Raw genomic sequence first — 15137 nt, 5'->3', positions numbered from 1 at the left:
TTTTCTTTCTTACTTACCTTTTCACAATCACCTCTCTCTATTTTACCAAATAAGGGCATAACTGCTTCCCACCCTGAATCTTAGTATAATCTACTTTTTGTGGATAAGGTCATAGGGCTGCTAACAGATAGACAATTCAAAATGCCGTTTGTGAGTGACTGTAAAAACTAAGTGGCAAATAGTTATGCAAAATAGGTGCTAAAGGTTTTATGTATTTCAATTCAAGACTTTGCTTTCATCATAATTGAAAGTTGACTTGATCCAATTGTGAGCTGAGATATCACTAAACATAACCTTTGATGATAGCTCAGTCTGTGATATTTAGCGTGTAACTTAGTGAAGAGTCTAGCTTCTGGTTAAAAACCCTGTGTGATTTCTCAGGCCAGATCACAGACAATTACAAAAGCTTCTGCTTCGGAGTCCCTCACGGAGAAAGCTTCCCTCCCAACACCAGACTTGGTGCACAGCCCATGAATTATGGCATTGGGAACTCTGAGGGGATTGAAGTCAAACCTCAGGCTCCACGACTGGCCAGGCTCTTCATATTCACATTCATAGCCCCCAGTGGCTTTATTTGAGCCTTTGGACAGGGGTCCCCTTCAGGCTCCTCTGCTGGGGTCTCCTGGGGGCTGAGAAGGAGGAATTTTAGAGTCATTTCCCAGTCTGACTCAGTGTCAGGTACTTTTCCTCTCCAGGCTCTCCTCCTTCTTCTTCCTCTCCATCCTCTCCTTTCCTCCTGTTCCACAAACTGTCAGAATCCTCCTCAAAGCTTCCTCACCAATGTGACAATTCCAAATCTATGCTGATCCATCTGGTCTACCCGGGCACCAGTCTGTGAGGGAAGAAAGGACATGCTTTCTCCGCCCTTTTTTCCTTCCCAGTTTATAATGAAGTGACATTGTTATAACACAGCTCTTATTCTCAACTATTTATGTGAACATATTTCTTCAGCATTTACATTAAAAAAAAACAAGTCAGGGGAGACAAATTTGAAGTTAAATTGTTTCTTCTTCTAGCACCTGGTAATAATCATATATAGATATCAAACATAATGGGAACAAAGAAATCATATCCATTTCATTAAGAAATGCATACATAATTAAACTTTTTACTTTTATGCTCAATGATTATCTGCTAGAATTGTAATACATTTTTGTTGATTTACAATTAATTAGAAACTCAAATCAGGAGGATTTCTTTTAACGCATAGTTTAGGTTACAGGAAAAAAGTTCAATGTCAATTTATATATTTATTTTTTCTTCAGTGTAGAATGAAAAGGAATCAATAAAATACTTTCAAGAATAAAAATATACTACATTAAGATGTAATTCTGTGCAGGAAGTAAATGGAAATATGAGTGTATAGAGAAAATAAAAATGATATAAAAATTTTCATTTATTGATGAAGAGATTTTTCATCAATATTTAAATTGGATTATAATGATATCAAGTTCCTATGATATTCTCACACCATTGGGCGTATAACACTGAATGATGTGAGAGTAATACATTAAAATATCTATGCATAGAAATAATATACCTTGTGTGCTGTGCTGTGCTGTGATAATTTGCTTCAGTCATGTCTGATTCTTTGTGACTCTATGGACTGTGGCCACCAGGTTCCTCTGACCATGGGGTTCTCTGGGCAAGAATACTGGAGTGGGTTGCCATGCCCTCCTGCAGGGGATCTTCCCAACCCAGGGATTAAACCCAGGTCTCCTCCATTGCAGGGTTTTTTTTTTTTTTAAACACTATCGCCACCCAGGAAGTCCCAATATACCTTGTAGCTATATTTAAACTTTGGGTAAAATATTTTAGGTGCTAAGTTAAAAATATGTGGTGAGGTATATTGCTTTTGAAAATTATGTTAAAGGTGCATGATCAAAAATATTTGATGATAAGCTACCTAAGAGGTCATGATGTTCTCTGATATATGAGAAACAGTGTGGAACACTTCCGCCCTAGTGAAGTAGATCCTCCCTAAGAAAGTAAAGCTTACTGAAAGGGGAGAAAATCTTTGTCTCTTGCACAGATATCCAGGAAGGAAAATCATGAGGAATCCAGGGGAAAAAAATAGACATAAAGCTTCTCAGGTATCTTTTAAAAACCTATATGGGCAAAAATTCAAGTCTCACACTTTATATCAATCCCTTCAGGGCTTGCTCCTAAATATACCGATTCCTTAGAAAAGTCTAGTGTAGAAATAATAGCTATAGCATAGAAAGAACATTCTCTGTGTCAGTCAAGGTCTTGGTAGGAAACAGATGATTTATTCAAATGGGTGACTGAAGGAAACTGAAGGTAGGGACTCTGTACAGAGGTGTAGCTAAGGTTACGTGAAGAAGGAATGCTGAAACACTAACATGGATGGGAAACCTTTACTCCTCATGGTCTTTACCAGATCCCATTGAGAGAACTGTAGGTAGAAAACATGGGTTGCTTTTCAGCATATGGTCTTATACAGAGAAATACAGGCAAAGTCAAATTGGGGTTGGCAGTAAGAGAAACAGGAGAATAGCTGCCCAGAATATTTTCCCTTCTTGTTCTCTTATTGGGCAAATCAAATAGGGAGACAGAAGTTAAGGGATCCTGGTTATATAGTCAGGTAGAGATCAGACTCCCACGGTGACAGCAGGGTGAAGAAGTGTACAGTAGAGAGGAAAATAGAGATAGTTCAGTATTTTCAAAAATATTAATCACCACTTTTCAGTAAGTTAATTTAATAAAAGTATTTTAAATCCCTATATGTGTGTGTTGATGCATGCATGCGTCACTTCAGTCACGTCTGATTCTTTGCAGCCCCATGGACTGTAGACCACCAGGCTCTTCTGTCCATAGAATTCTCCAGGCAAGAATACTGGAGTGGGTTGCCATTCCCTTCTCCAGAGGACCTTCCTTATCCAGGGATTGAACCAGTGTCTCTTATGTCTCCTGCCTTGGCAGGCATGTTCTTCACCACCAGTGTCACCTATATTAACCATAAATTACAAAATCCTACAGAGTTTTCAGAGTTTACAATAAAGTATAGGAGTTGGAGGATATATGAATTAATGATAATTTTTAAATATATGTAACTGCAAATGACTCCATTTTAATGTGTGACACATTCTTTGTTTTACAGATAAATGTATTTGTTCACTCCAAAAGTAGTTAGACTGCTAAGAGTCACATACACATTTTTACAGTTTATTGAATTCAGAATGGCGTTTAGACATCTCAAGTCTCAAGACCAGTTGTCTGTGTAGGAAGATGTTCTCTTGAAAATTGCTGATCAAACAAATAAAATCAGGGTCACATAGGTAATTTTACACTTTCTAGTGGCTTCAGTTGCTTAAGAAAGGATAAATTACCTTCAGTATAGCTTTATTTAACACACTCGTGAAGTGAAGTCGATCAGTTGCGTCTGACTCTGCGACCCTATAGCCTGGCAGGTTCCTCTGTCCATGGGATATTCCGGGCAATAGTGTTAGAGTGGATTGCCATTTCCTTCTCCAGAGGATCTTCCCCACCCAGGGCTCGAACCCGGGTCTCCTGCATTGTAGACAGACGCTTTACCATCTAAGCCACCAGGGAAGTCACACACTAGATCAAGGCTGTTATCAGGGCTACATAGTACAGTATGCCCCTTACATACGAACCTTCAAGCTGTAAACTTTCAAAGATGCAAATGTGTGTCCCGTTAGTGTGAGAAATGACTGAAAGTGCAACTTGCCCTGTGTCTCCTATTGTTGACCATCCTTCACCTCTACCAGTTCCTCCGTCCTCTGCTTCCTCCAGTCAGTAACGATTCTTGCCTATTCACTCGATGCCGGCCCTGGTATACCAGATGTTGTACTATACTACTGTACCTTTCAATACTCTTAAGATTAGAAACGTTTTCTTTCCTTTTTGTGTTTGCTTTCTATGTATTATTTGCGAGAAAAGGAATATAAACCCCCTATAGTACAGTACTATATATCCAATTGTGTTAGTTGGGTACCTAGGCTAACTTTGTTGGATTTACAAATAAATTGGACTTAATGAACATCCTCTCAGAATGGAACTTTTTTGTATTTAGGACACTTACTGTAAATTAAAATTTAGTCATGGGATATTTTACATTCTATTTAGTTTAAGAGTGTTTTATAAACCAGTGTGGGTTTTACATACATGCCACATTTCAGTTGCTTAAGAGCCACACATGGTAAGTAGTGAACTTCTTGGTCATCACTGTTATAAAAGACAATTAAAATATTCTTGATAACACAAAGGGATATTTACTGGTAAAATTATAATGAAGAGATTGTGTTTGAATATTCTTGAATGTGTTTTTATATTTCTAGCCAGAAAGGCAGGAAGATTATGCAAATGAATTTTATGGAGCTAAAAATTATAGTATATATTTTTCTAGTATAATTTTGAGGTCAATTAAGAAATTTAACCTTGAACTGACAAAAACAATCTACAATTGAAGTAGTAAAATAAAAAAATCCGGAATGAAACTACACGTATGTAAAGAGGGGAAGAAAAAGAAAAATTGAAGACTTCTTTTTCAGTTTTATTGAGATAGAACTCACATACCATAGAATTCAGCATTTTAAAATATACAACTACGGTTCTGGGAACACTCAGAAAATTGTGCAGTCATCATCACTTTCAAATTCCACAACGTTTTCTTTACTCCCAAATAAATGCCACATCAATTACCAGTCATTCCCCATCCCCCATTCAACTCAACCACTGCAAACACTAATCTACTTTGTGTCTCTGTGGATTGACATATTGTGGACATTTCATACTACAAAATCACATAGTATGCCACCTTGGTATTTGGCTCTCAATTTATCATCATTTTCTCAAGATTCACACATGTCATAAGAGGTATTAGTGCTTTACTCATATTTATGATTGGTTATCAGTTGATGAACATTTGTGTTATCGTCACAGTTTGACTATCATGAAGTATACTGCTATGAACATTCATATACAAGTCTCTGTGTTAACCTATGTTTCCTACTCTATTGGTTGTATATGAGAACTGGAATTGCTAAGTCATGTGGTTAACTGCACATTTAAGTTGACTCTTTGTTAAACTGTTTTCTAAACGTGCCATTTTACATTCTTACCAGCTACGGTATGTGTTTGTTTTTGTTTGTCACATCCTCATCAACACTTATTCCTGTCTAACTTTTATTTATTTATTTTTAATTTTTTTTGTCTAACTTTTAAAATAGCCCTCTTAGTAAGTGTGAAATAGATCTCTCATCAGGGTTTCTATATACATTTCTTTAAATATTATCAATGTCAAGCATTTTTTCTTATGCTTATTGATCATTTTAATATCTTCATTGCATAATTTTTTATTCAAATGGCCCACCCATTTTTTCAAGTCAGAGTTGTAAGAGTTTTGTATAAGTGTGTGTGTTGTAAATATTTATCTGCATTCTGTATGTTGTCTTTTTATCTCCCTTTTTTCTAAAATTTTTTTGATGTGGAGCATTTTTAACATCTTTATTGAATTTGCTGCAATATTGCTTTTGTTTTATGCTTTGGTTTTTTTGTCTGTGAGGCATGTGGGATGAGCTGCCTGACCAGGGATTGAATCTGCACCCTCTGCATTGGAAGACAAAGTCTTAACCACTGACCAACAGGGAAGTCTGACTTTTCACTTTCTTGAAGACGTCCCTTAAAATACAAAAGTTTGAAATTTGACATAGTCTTTTTTATTTTTTTCAATGTAATCGTACTTTTTTTTTTTCATACATATTATTTTACATGTTTCAATGCCATTTTCCCAAATCTTCCCACCCTCTCCCTCTTCCACAGAGTCCATAAGACTGTTCTATACATCAGTGTCTCTTTTGCTGTCTCGTACACCGGGTTATTGTTAGCATCTTTCTAAATTCCATATATATGCGTTAGTATACTGTATTGGTGTTTTTCTTTCTGGCTTGCAATAGTCTTATTAATTATCCTTTTCTTTTGTTGCTTGTTTTGTTTTCTTTCATATATAAGAAAATATTGTCTACTCCATATCACAAAGACTTGCACATTTGTTTCTGTTTTCTGAGAGCTTTTTACTTTTGGTTGTAAACTGAGGTCTTTGATAAATTTTATGTTAATTATTTTATATAATATGGGATAGGAGTTGAAATTCAGTCACAGCTTCATTTGTTAAAGATTATTCTTTCTTCTTTGTCTTGGCATACTTGTTAAAAATCAATTGACTATAAACATAACATTTTATATTTGCACTGTTGATTCACAGATTTTGGTCTGTGAATTGCTTTAGATCTAATTATTGTGTAGTGTAGTGTTCTTTAAATTTTAATTTCCTTGTTGATTATCTATCTAAATGTTCTCTCTATTATTAAAATGGAGTATGGAAGTCTCTAGCTATTATTGTTGAATTTTCTATTTCTAGTTCATTTCTTTCTTTAATTCTGTCAGTTTTGACTAATGTATTTTGGGGCTCTATTGTTACAAATATATATGTGTAAATCATTATAAGTTTTAGATCTTCCTGATGGGATAAGCTTTAAATAATTATAATATTTCATCTCTTTTTCTTTAGCAACATTTTCTATTTTAAACTCTATTCTTTGTAATATTACTATAGTCATTTCAGGTCTCTTTTTCCTACTGTTTGGCTGACATATTTCTTTTCACCCTATTACTTTCAACCAAACTGTGTCTTTGAATCTAAATGCTATCTCTTACAGACAGTTCATAGTTGGAGATTTTTTTCATAATCCATTATGCCAATCCTGTTTTTAGATTGAAATCTTTAACCCATTGTATTAAGTGTAATTACTGATAATATATAATTTGTCAGTAATTTTATTATTTGCTTTCTACATGTCTTGTGTTCTCTTTGTTCCTCTAATTACCCATCCCTTCCTTCTTTGTGCTAAATAAATAATGTCCAGTGTGCCATTTTAATATACTTGCTATATCATTTATTATAATTAAAAATTATCTTCTTAGTGGCTTTTCTTGGAGTTACAATTAACAGTTATAAGCTGTTTGAATTAACACTAATTTAATGTCAACTTATACAAAACTTTGCACCACTACCCCTCATCTTTGTATTACTGTTTTCATACAAATCATATCTTTGTACATTATATACTCCTCAAGACAAATTTGTATGTATTGCTTTGCACAGCTGTATTTTAAATCATATAGAAGAAAAAAATGATTACAAACAAAATAGTCCTCTATTCAAGTATATCTCATTTTATCATATCTGACTTCATTGCTTTTTTTTACTGCCTTTTTTTTTTTTTTAATACATTAGAGGTTTTTGACAAACATGAGTTGAGAAACCCTGTTGGTGCCATTTTTTCAAGTGACACTTTTTCTCACTTTGTATCTTTGTGTCACATTTTGTAATTCTTGCAGTATTTCAAACTATTACAAAATATTATGACTGACTGAAGGGCCATATCAAAAAATCATGTAACTTGCTTTATTGAGATATTTGCTTTATTGCTGTGGCCTGGAACTAAACTTACAATATCTCCAAGGTAAGTCTGCACTGTCCTTTATGTTTATACGTGTAGTTACTTTTACCTGTTCTTTTCATTTATGTGGATGTGAGTAAGTGTTTGCAGTTCTTTCATTCAGTCTGAAGGGTTCTCTTTAGCATTTCCTTTTGTGCAGTTCTGATAGACAAAGTCTATTTTTCTTTATATATAACATAGTCTATTTTTCTTTATATATAACATCTCAATTCTCCCTTACTTTGGAAAAATCATTTTCTTGGATATAGAATCGATTAATCATTTTTTTCTCACTGATAGTTTGAATATGCAGTTCCGCAACCTTTTAGCTTCCATGGTTTCTGTTAAGAAACTTACTGTGAATCTTATTAAAGATAATATATGTGATGAAATCACTTTTGCTGATTTCAAAATTTTTTTCTTTGCCATTTTAGTTTGATTAAAATGTGGCTAGATATGGATCTCTGAGCTTAATTTAGTTTCTTGTGCTTCTTGACTCTATAGACTGTTTTACATCAAATTTGGCAAATTTTCGGCCATTATTTCTTCAAACATTTTTTTTCTGACATATGTTCTTTTCTGCTTCTGGGACTCCTATTATACATATGTTGGTACAGTTGATGGTGTGTCACACTCTGAGACTCTTCATTCTTTTTGTTTTTTTAACTTTTTTTTCCTGTTACAAACAGAGTAATTCCAACTGATCTATTTTCAAGTTTGCTGATTCTTCCACCAAATGTATTTGCTCTCAAAACCCTCAAGTGAATCTGTTTTTTTTCTTTTATTTCCAGTTTTAATATTATCCTACCCAGAATTTGTATGGTTCTTTTTTTATATAATTTTTACCTTATCATTGATATGTTTTACTTTGTGAGGCATTATTCCCATACTTTCTCTTCGTTATTTAGACTTGGTTTAATTTCTTCAAGCATATTTAAAATAGCTGATTTTAAAACTTTGGTTTGTAAGTCCAATAATCTTGAATTTCACAGGGATAACTTCTATTGATTCCTTTGCTTCCCTCTGTGTATGGGTTATTCTTTTTTAATTCCTTGTATGACACATAGATTTTTATTAAAATTTTATTATTTCAAAGAATATAATGTGGCAATTTTAAAAACCAGTTTCTTCCACTCCCCAGAGTGTGTTGCTGTTTTTTGTTTATGTGGTATCATTCCTAAAATAAATTTGTGAAGTCAGCATTCTTTGTCATCTTTGGCCAATGTCTCTGCTTGATTAGCTCAGAGGTCAACTAATGATTACAAAGGGAGTTCCTTAAAAATCTTGAACTAATAAGTCTCTAGCATTTGCCAAGAGGTTCCTTGTACATGTGGCTCAGAGGTTAAAGCATCTGCCTCCAATGCAGGAGACCCGGGTTCCATCCCTGGGTCGGGAAGATCCCCTGGAGAAGGAAATGGTAACCCACTCCAGTATTCTTGCCTGGAGAATCCCATGGACAGAGGAGCCTGGCGGGCTACAGTCCATGGGGTCGCAAAGAGTCGTACACGACTGAGCCACTTCACTTCACTTCACTTCCTTGTGTATGTTGGATCATACACACAATCCTAAAGCTGGCAGATTGAAATTCTGTTTTAGCTTTGACTTCTCTCTTGCACAGAACTCCATGACCTTTTGCAAGAGAGATGTCAAGGCCCTTTCACTTCTTTCCTGGATATGTGCACCGCTGTATATATGTGGATCACTTTTTGTATTTCCACGAATTTCTGAAAGCTTTTAAAAGCCCCCTAAGGGTATTTTATTTTTCAGCTTTTTAAAAGTGTTTGATCAGATTCTTATTTGCTCAAACTGTTTTCACTTCAGATAGCTGCAGTGTAAGCAATTGCAGCTGATTGCTTTATACAAATACTCAGAAATAAAGACTATTTGAACAGAACAATTTCAGAATCAGGTTAAAAACTACCACCATTAGTAGTGGGGATTTCCATGGAATAGCCAAACAATGAAATTTTTCTGGTAATGAAGATTTTGTTGAATTTCAGATCCATCTGTTATAATTGTGGAACTTCTAACTTTAAAGAGTTAATTTTGATTTTTGATGTATTTCCATTGTTATAATAACTTTTATAGAGAAACACTGTAGAGATTCTTATTCTATCACTGCTGCTGATATCAGTTCAAAAGAAGCATATCCAGATCTTATCCAGCAATACTGACAACAACAAGGAAATCTGATTCTTGAAATATGGAGTTTAACTATGCCACTGCACATTTTGGTAAAATAAAAGCATTAATTTCACTGCTTATCAAAATATTTGCTCAGAACTTAGCAATTTATATTATTTTTTTAGATTTCAAAATGTAATTTAAATTCATGATTTAAATAAATTACAAAATATAAGTTTTTACTTAATAATGTACCAGTAATTTTGATTTTTTTTTGGTATGGTACTGAACATATTTCCATACAATAAAGAAGTAGAAATTGAGAGATATAGGATATTTTTCAACATTTTAAGAATTTAAAACTGTATAGTACAAGGAACTCAGGTTGGTGCCCTGTAATGACCTAGAGGGCTGAGATGGGGAAAGGAAACTCAAGAGGGAGGGAATATATGTATACTTACAACTGATTCATGTTCTTGTACAGCAGAAACCAATGCAACATTGTAAAGCAATTGTCTTCCAATTAAAATATTTTTTTAAAAAATTGAATCTCTAAACTATAATAAAATTTTTTATGTTATATAAAATGATATAAAATTAACTGTGTTAATCATCACCTGTCATGGAACTGAGATGTATTATAATTGGCATGATATTGATCTTTTATAAATTATACCTATTGAAACCAAAATAATTTAAAAATATATTAGAGGTATAATTTAAAATAAATATATTACAGATATTATTTTCTTGGACTCCAAAATTACTGTGGATGTTGACTGCAGCCAAGAAATTAAAAGATGCTTGCTCCTTGGAAGAAAAACTATAACATACCTGGACAGCATATTAAAAAGCAGAGACATTACTTTACCAATAAAGGTTCATAGAGTCACAGCTACAGTTTTCCCAGCAGTCATGTACATATGTGAGAGTTGGATCATAAAGAAAGGTAAGCACTGGAGAATTGATATTTCAAACTGTGGTGCTGGAGAAGACTCTTGAGAGGCCCTTTGGCAGCAAGAAGATCAAACGAATCAATCCTAAAGAAAATCAATCCTGAATACTCATTGAAAGGACTGATGCTGAAAATGATGTGCCAATACTTTGGCCACTTGATGTGAAGAGCCAGCTCATTGGTATTGAAGGCAGGAGAAGAAGGGGACGACAGAGGTCAACATGGTTGGATGGCATCACCAACTCAATGGACATGAGTTTGCGCAAACTGGGAGATGGTGAAGGACAGTGAAGCCTGGAGTGCTGCAGTCCCATGGGGTTGCAAAGAGTTGGGCATGACTAAGTGACTGAACAACAAATAACATGTACCACTCTATTCCAGACATTAGTTATTAGTTTAATCTTATTAAAAACTGTTCTCATATTTGTTCAATTATTTACTTGCTTTAGGGAATTTAAATCTGCATATCAGCATGGTAGGAATACAGCATTTATCTATGGTCCTCTGAGAAATTGAACTTCTACTCTAAAGTTATCTGTAATTAAAGATACATTATACTATTGAACTGTGAGTTAAATAGGTTTTCAAACAATGCTTCATGAGGTTTTATTTACATATATTATTATTTGCCATTGATGTGAAATTCTGTGATGCTAGATATCTTCTTGATATTACTTGGAGAAAACCTGGTCTATAATTGGTGTTGGCTCAAGATTAATGCCAACTGTGAGAAGCAGTTGTGTTTATACACTGCAAACCGAAGTTAAGCTTAAAGTGCTAAGTTAAAATTAGAACCTGGAATTCAAAGGATAAATTTTGAAGTTTTAGTATTAGAGTAAGATGTAGAAAAATTAAGCTGCAACTGTAATTCCTATGTGTGGGGGTTAATATAATTTAAAATTTACAATATTAAGATACTGAAATGGTTTGTCTAGCCAGCACTTCTGAGTATGATTCCTTTATTTATAACTATGCATTAGATTATGAAACTGGGCCATTCTTTTGGCAAAATAAAACTTTGATATAAATTTGGAGAATGGAAACCCACTTTATATCATCTAAAACAAAAATTCTTTACCTATTGTTGCATTTCTTTACTTTTAAAAACTGCTCTGTTAACCATTACAATATCAGTGTGCTCAAACTGAAGGTAACTTCAAAAAGTAAGCTAAAAGAGCCATCACTTAAGCATTTATATGTCAAGTGGAAATGAGGAATTATAATTGATTCTAGACTAAATAATTTCCTTGCATTTATAGGGAGATGCAAAGAAAAAAATGGCTACCAAGAAAGATCTTGGATTTTATTTAAGGGCTTTTTTTGTTTCAATATTTTACTGTTTTCAAAATGTTTTATCATATTTTCACTTATGAAAATTAAGTAATTAAAAGATAAATAGAATAAGTAACAAATGCTCTTTTTGTTAGTGGTGCAATATTCATTAAGACAAAAAAGCTATAGTCATAGAATCAAAAGACTAAAGTAGAAACTTTATCAGAGATCAGATCAGATCAGTTGCTCAGTCATGTCCGACTCTTTGCGACCCCATGAATCGCAGCACGCCAGGCCTCCCTGTCCATCACCAACTCCCAGAGTTCACTCAGACTCATGTCCAACAAGTCAGTGATGCCATCCAGCCATCTCATCCTCTGGCGTCCCCTTCTTCTCCTGCCCCCAATCCCTCCCAGCATCAGAGTCTTTTCCAATGAGTCAAATCTTTGCGTGAGGTGGCCAAAGTACTGGAGTTTCAGCTTTAGCATCAGTCCTTCCAAAGAAATCCAAGGGCTGATCTCCTTCAGAATGGACTGGTTGGATCTCCTTGCAGTCCAAGGGACTCTCAAGAGTCTTCTCCAACACCACAGTTCAAAAGCATCAATTCTTCAGCACTCAACTTTCTTCACAGTCCAACTATCACATCCATACATGATCACAGGAAAAACCATAGCCTTGACTAGACGAACCTTTGTGGGCAAAGTAATGACTGTGCTTTTCAATATGCTATCTAGGTTGGTCATAACTTTCCTTCCAAGGAGTAAGCGTCTTTTAATTTCATGGCTGCAGTCACCATCTGCAGTGATTTTGGAGCCCAGAAAAATAAAGTCTGACACTGCTTCCACTGTTTCCCCATCTATTTCCCACGAAATGATGGGACCGGATGCCATGATCTTCGTTTTCTGAATGTTGAGCTTTAAGCCAACTTTTTCACTCTCCACTTACAGTTTCATCAAGAGACTTTTGAGTTCCTCTTCACTTTCTGCCATAAGGGTGGTGTCATCTGCATATCCGAGGTTATTGATATTTCTCCCGGCAATCTTGATTCCAGCCTGTGTTTCTTCCAGTCCAGTGTTCTCATGATGTACTCTGCATATAAGTTAAATAAACAGGGTGACAATAAACATACTTGACGAACTCCTTTTCCTATTTGGAACCAGTCTGTTGTTCCACGTTCAGTTCTAACTGTTGCTTCCTGACCTGCATACAAATTTCTCAAGAGGCAGATCAGGTGTTCTGGTATTCCCATCTCTTTCAGAATTTTCCACAGTTTATTGTGATCCACACAGTCAAAGGCATTGGCATAGTCAATAAAGCAGAAATAGATGTTTTTCTGGAACTCTCTTGCTTTTTCCATGATCCAGCAGATGTTGGCAATTTGATCTCTGGTTCCTCTGCCTTTTCTAAAACCAGCTTGAACATCAGGAAGTTCACAGTTCCTATATTGCTAAAGCCTGGCTTGGAGAATTTTGAGCATTACTTTACTAGCATGTGAGATGAGTGCAATTGTGCAGTAGTTTGAGCATTCTTAGGAATTGCCTTTCTTTGGGATTGGAATGAAAACTGACCTTTTCCAGTCCTGTGGCCACTGCTGAGTTTTCCAAATTTACTGGCATATTGAGTGCAGCACTTTCACAGCATCATCTTTCAGGATTTGGAATAGCTTAACTGGAATTCCATCACCTCCACTAACTTTGTTCGTAGTGATGCTTTCTAAGGCCTACCTGAGTTCACATTCCAGGATGTCTGGCTCTAGGTCTGTGATCACACCATTGTGATTATCTGGGTCTTGAAGATCTTTTTTGTACAGTTCTTCTGTGTTTTCTTGCCATCTCTTCTTAATATCTTCTGCTTCTGTTAGGTCCATACCATTTCTGTCCTTTATCGAGCCCATCTTTGCATGAAATGTTTCTTTGCTGTCTCTGATTTTCTTGAAGAGATCCCTAGTCTTTCCCATTCTGTTGTTTCCCTCTATTTCTTTGCATTGATCACTGAAGAAGGCTTTCTTATCTCTTCTTGCTGTTCTTTGGAACTCTGCATTCAGATGTTTATATCTTTCCTTTGTTCCTTTGCTTTTTGCTTCTCTTCTTTTCACAGCTATTTGTAAGGCCTCCCCAGACAGCCATTTTGCTTTTTTGCATTTCTTTTCTATGGGAATGATCTTGATCCCTGTCTCCTGTACAATGTCATGAACCTCATTCCATAGTTCATCAGGCACTCTATCTATCAGATCTAGGCCCTTAAATCTATTTCTCACTTCCACTGTATAATCATAAGGGATTTGATTTTGGTCATACCTGAATGGTCTAGTGGTTTTACCTACTTTCTTCAATTTCAGTCTGAATTTGGTGATAAGGAGTTCATGGTCTGAGCCACAGTCAGCTCCTGGTCTTGTTTTCGCTGACTGTATAGAGCTTCTCCATCTTTGGCTGCAAAGAATATAATCAATCTGATTTTGGTGTTGACCATCTGGTGATGTCCATGTGTATAGTCTTCTCTTGTGTTGTTGGAAGAGGGTGTTTGTTATGACCAGTGCATTTTCTTGGCAAAACTCTATTAGTCTTTGCCCTCGAGTAACATTGCCCCTAAAACCTTCCCATGTATAAATGTAGAAAGAATGTGTCTATGTTATCTGCTTCAATTTTAATTATATGGTAACATAAATAAAAAAAATAGAAACTTTATATTACCATATAATTAAAATTGAAGCAGATAACATAGACACATTCTTTCTACATTTATACATGGGAAAGTTTTAGGGGCAATGTTACTCTAGGCGGCTAAACATGAAGACAATCTAAATGAGTAATCAAATTGTGATTACTAGTGTTGTTATTCCACTAAATACTCAAGGATGAATGGCTAATTCTATGCATGAGGCACAGAGGTTCAAATTAAGGCTGGAAATCCTACCATCCCATACAAAAAGATGCTTTCAAAGATAATAGAATTTTGTCAAAAGGACATGGAAAACAATGTAAAAGGGCTCGTACAACCAAAGATTTTTAATTTGGGCATGTTAAATAATTTAATGACTATAGATCACAATACTATTAAATCCTTGAAACCCCAAGATAAACATTTCAGTTCAGTTCAGTTCAGTTGTTCAGTCATGTTCAACTATTTGAGACCCCATGAACTGCAGCACGCCAGGCCTCTGTGTCCATCACCAACTCCTGGAGTTCACCCAAACTCACGTCCATCGAGTTGGTGATGCCATCCAGCCATCTCATCTTCTGTCGACCCCTTCTCCTCCTGACCCCAATCCTCCCAGGGTCAGAGTCTTTTCCAATGAGTCAACT

General features: G+C 35.3%; 1 non-coding gene across 1 annotated transcript; it reads right to left on the bottom strand.

Moving 5' to 3' along the window:
- Nucleotides 1-3501: 3501 nt before the first annotated feature.
- Nucleotides 3502-3573, bottom strand: TRNAC-ACA (transfer RNA cysteine (anticodon ACA)). The gene has a single exon. It is a non-coding gene; the product is annotated as a tRNA-Cys (tRNA).
- Between the last annotated feature and the right edge of the window lie 11564 nt (nucleotides 3574-15137).

The sequence above is a fragment of the Bos indicus genome, chromosome 12 (genome assembly GCF_029378745.1).
Source record: "Bos indicus isolate NIAB-ARS_2022 breed Sahiwal x Tharparkar chromosome 12, NIAB-ARS_B.indTharparkar_mat_pri_1.0, whole genome shotgun sequence".
Classification (NCBI taxonomy): Eukaryota; Metazoa; Chordata; class Mammalia; order Artiodactyla; family Bovidae; genus Bos; species Bos indicus.
Note: the sequence above shows the minus strand (reverse complement) of the source record. Positions and strands in the feature narration are given on the sequence as shown.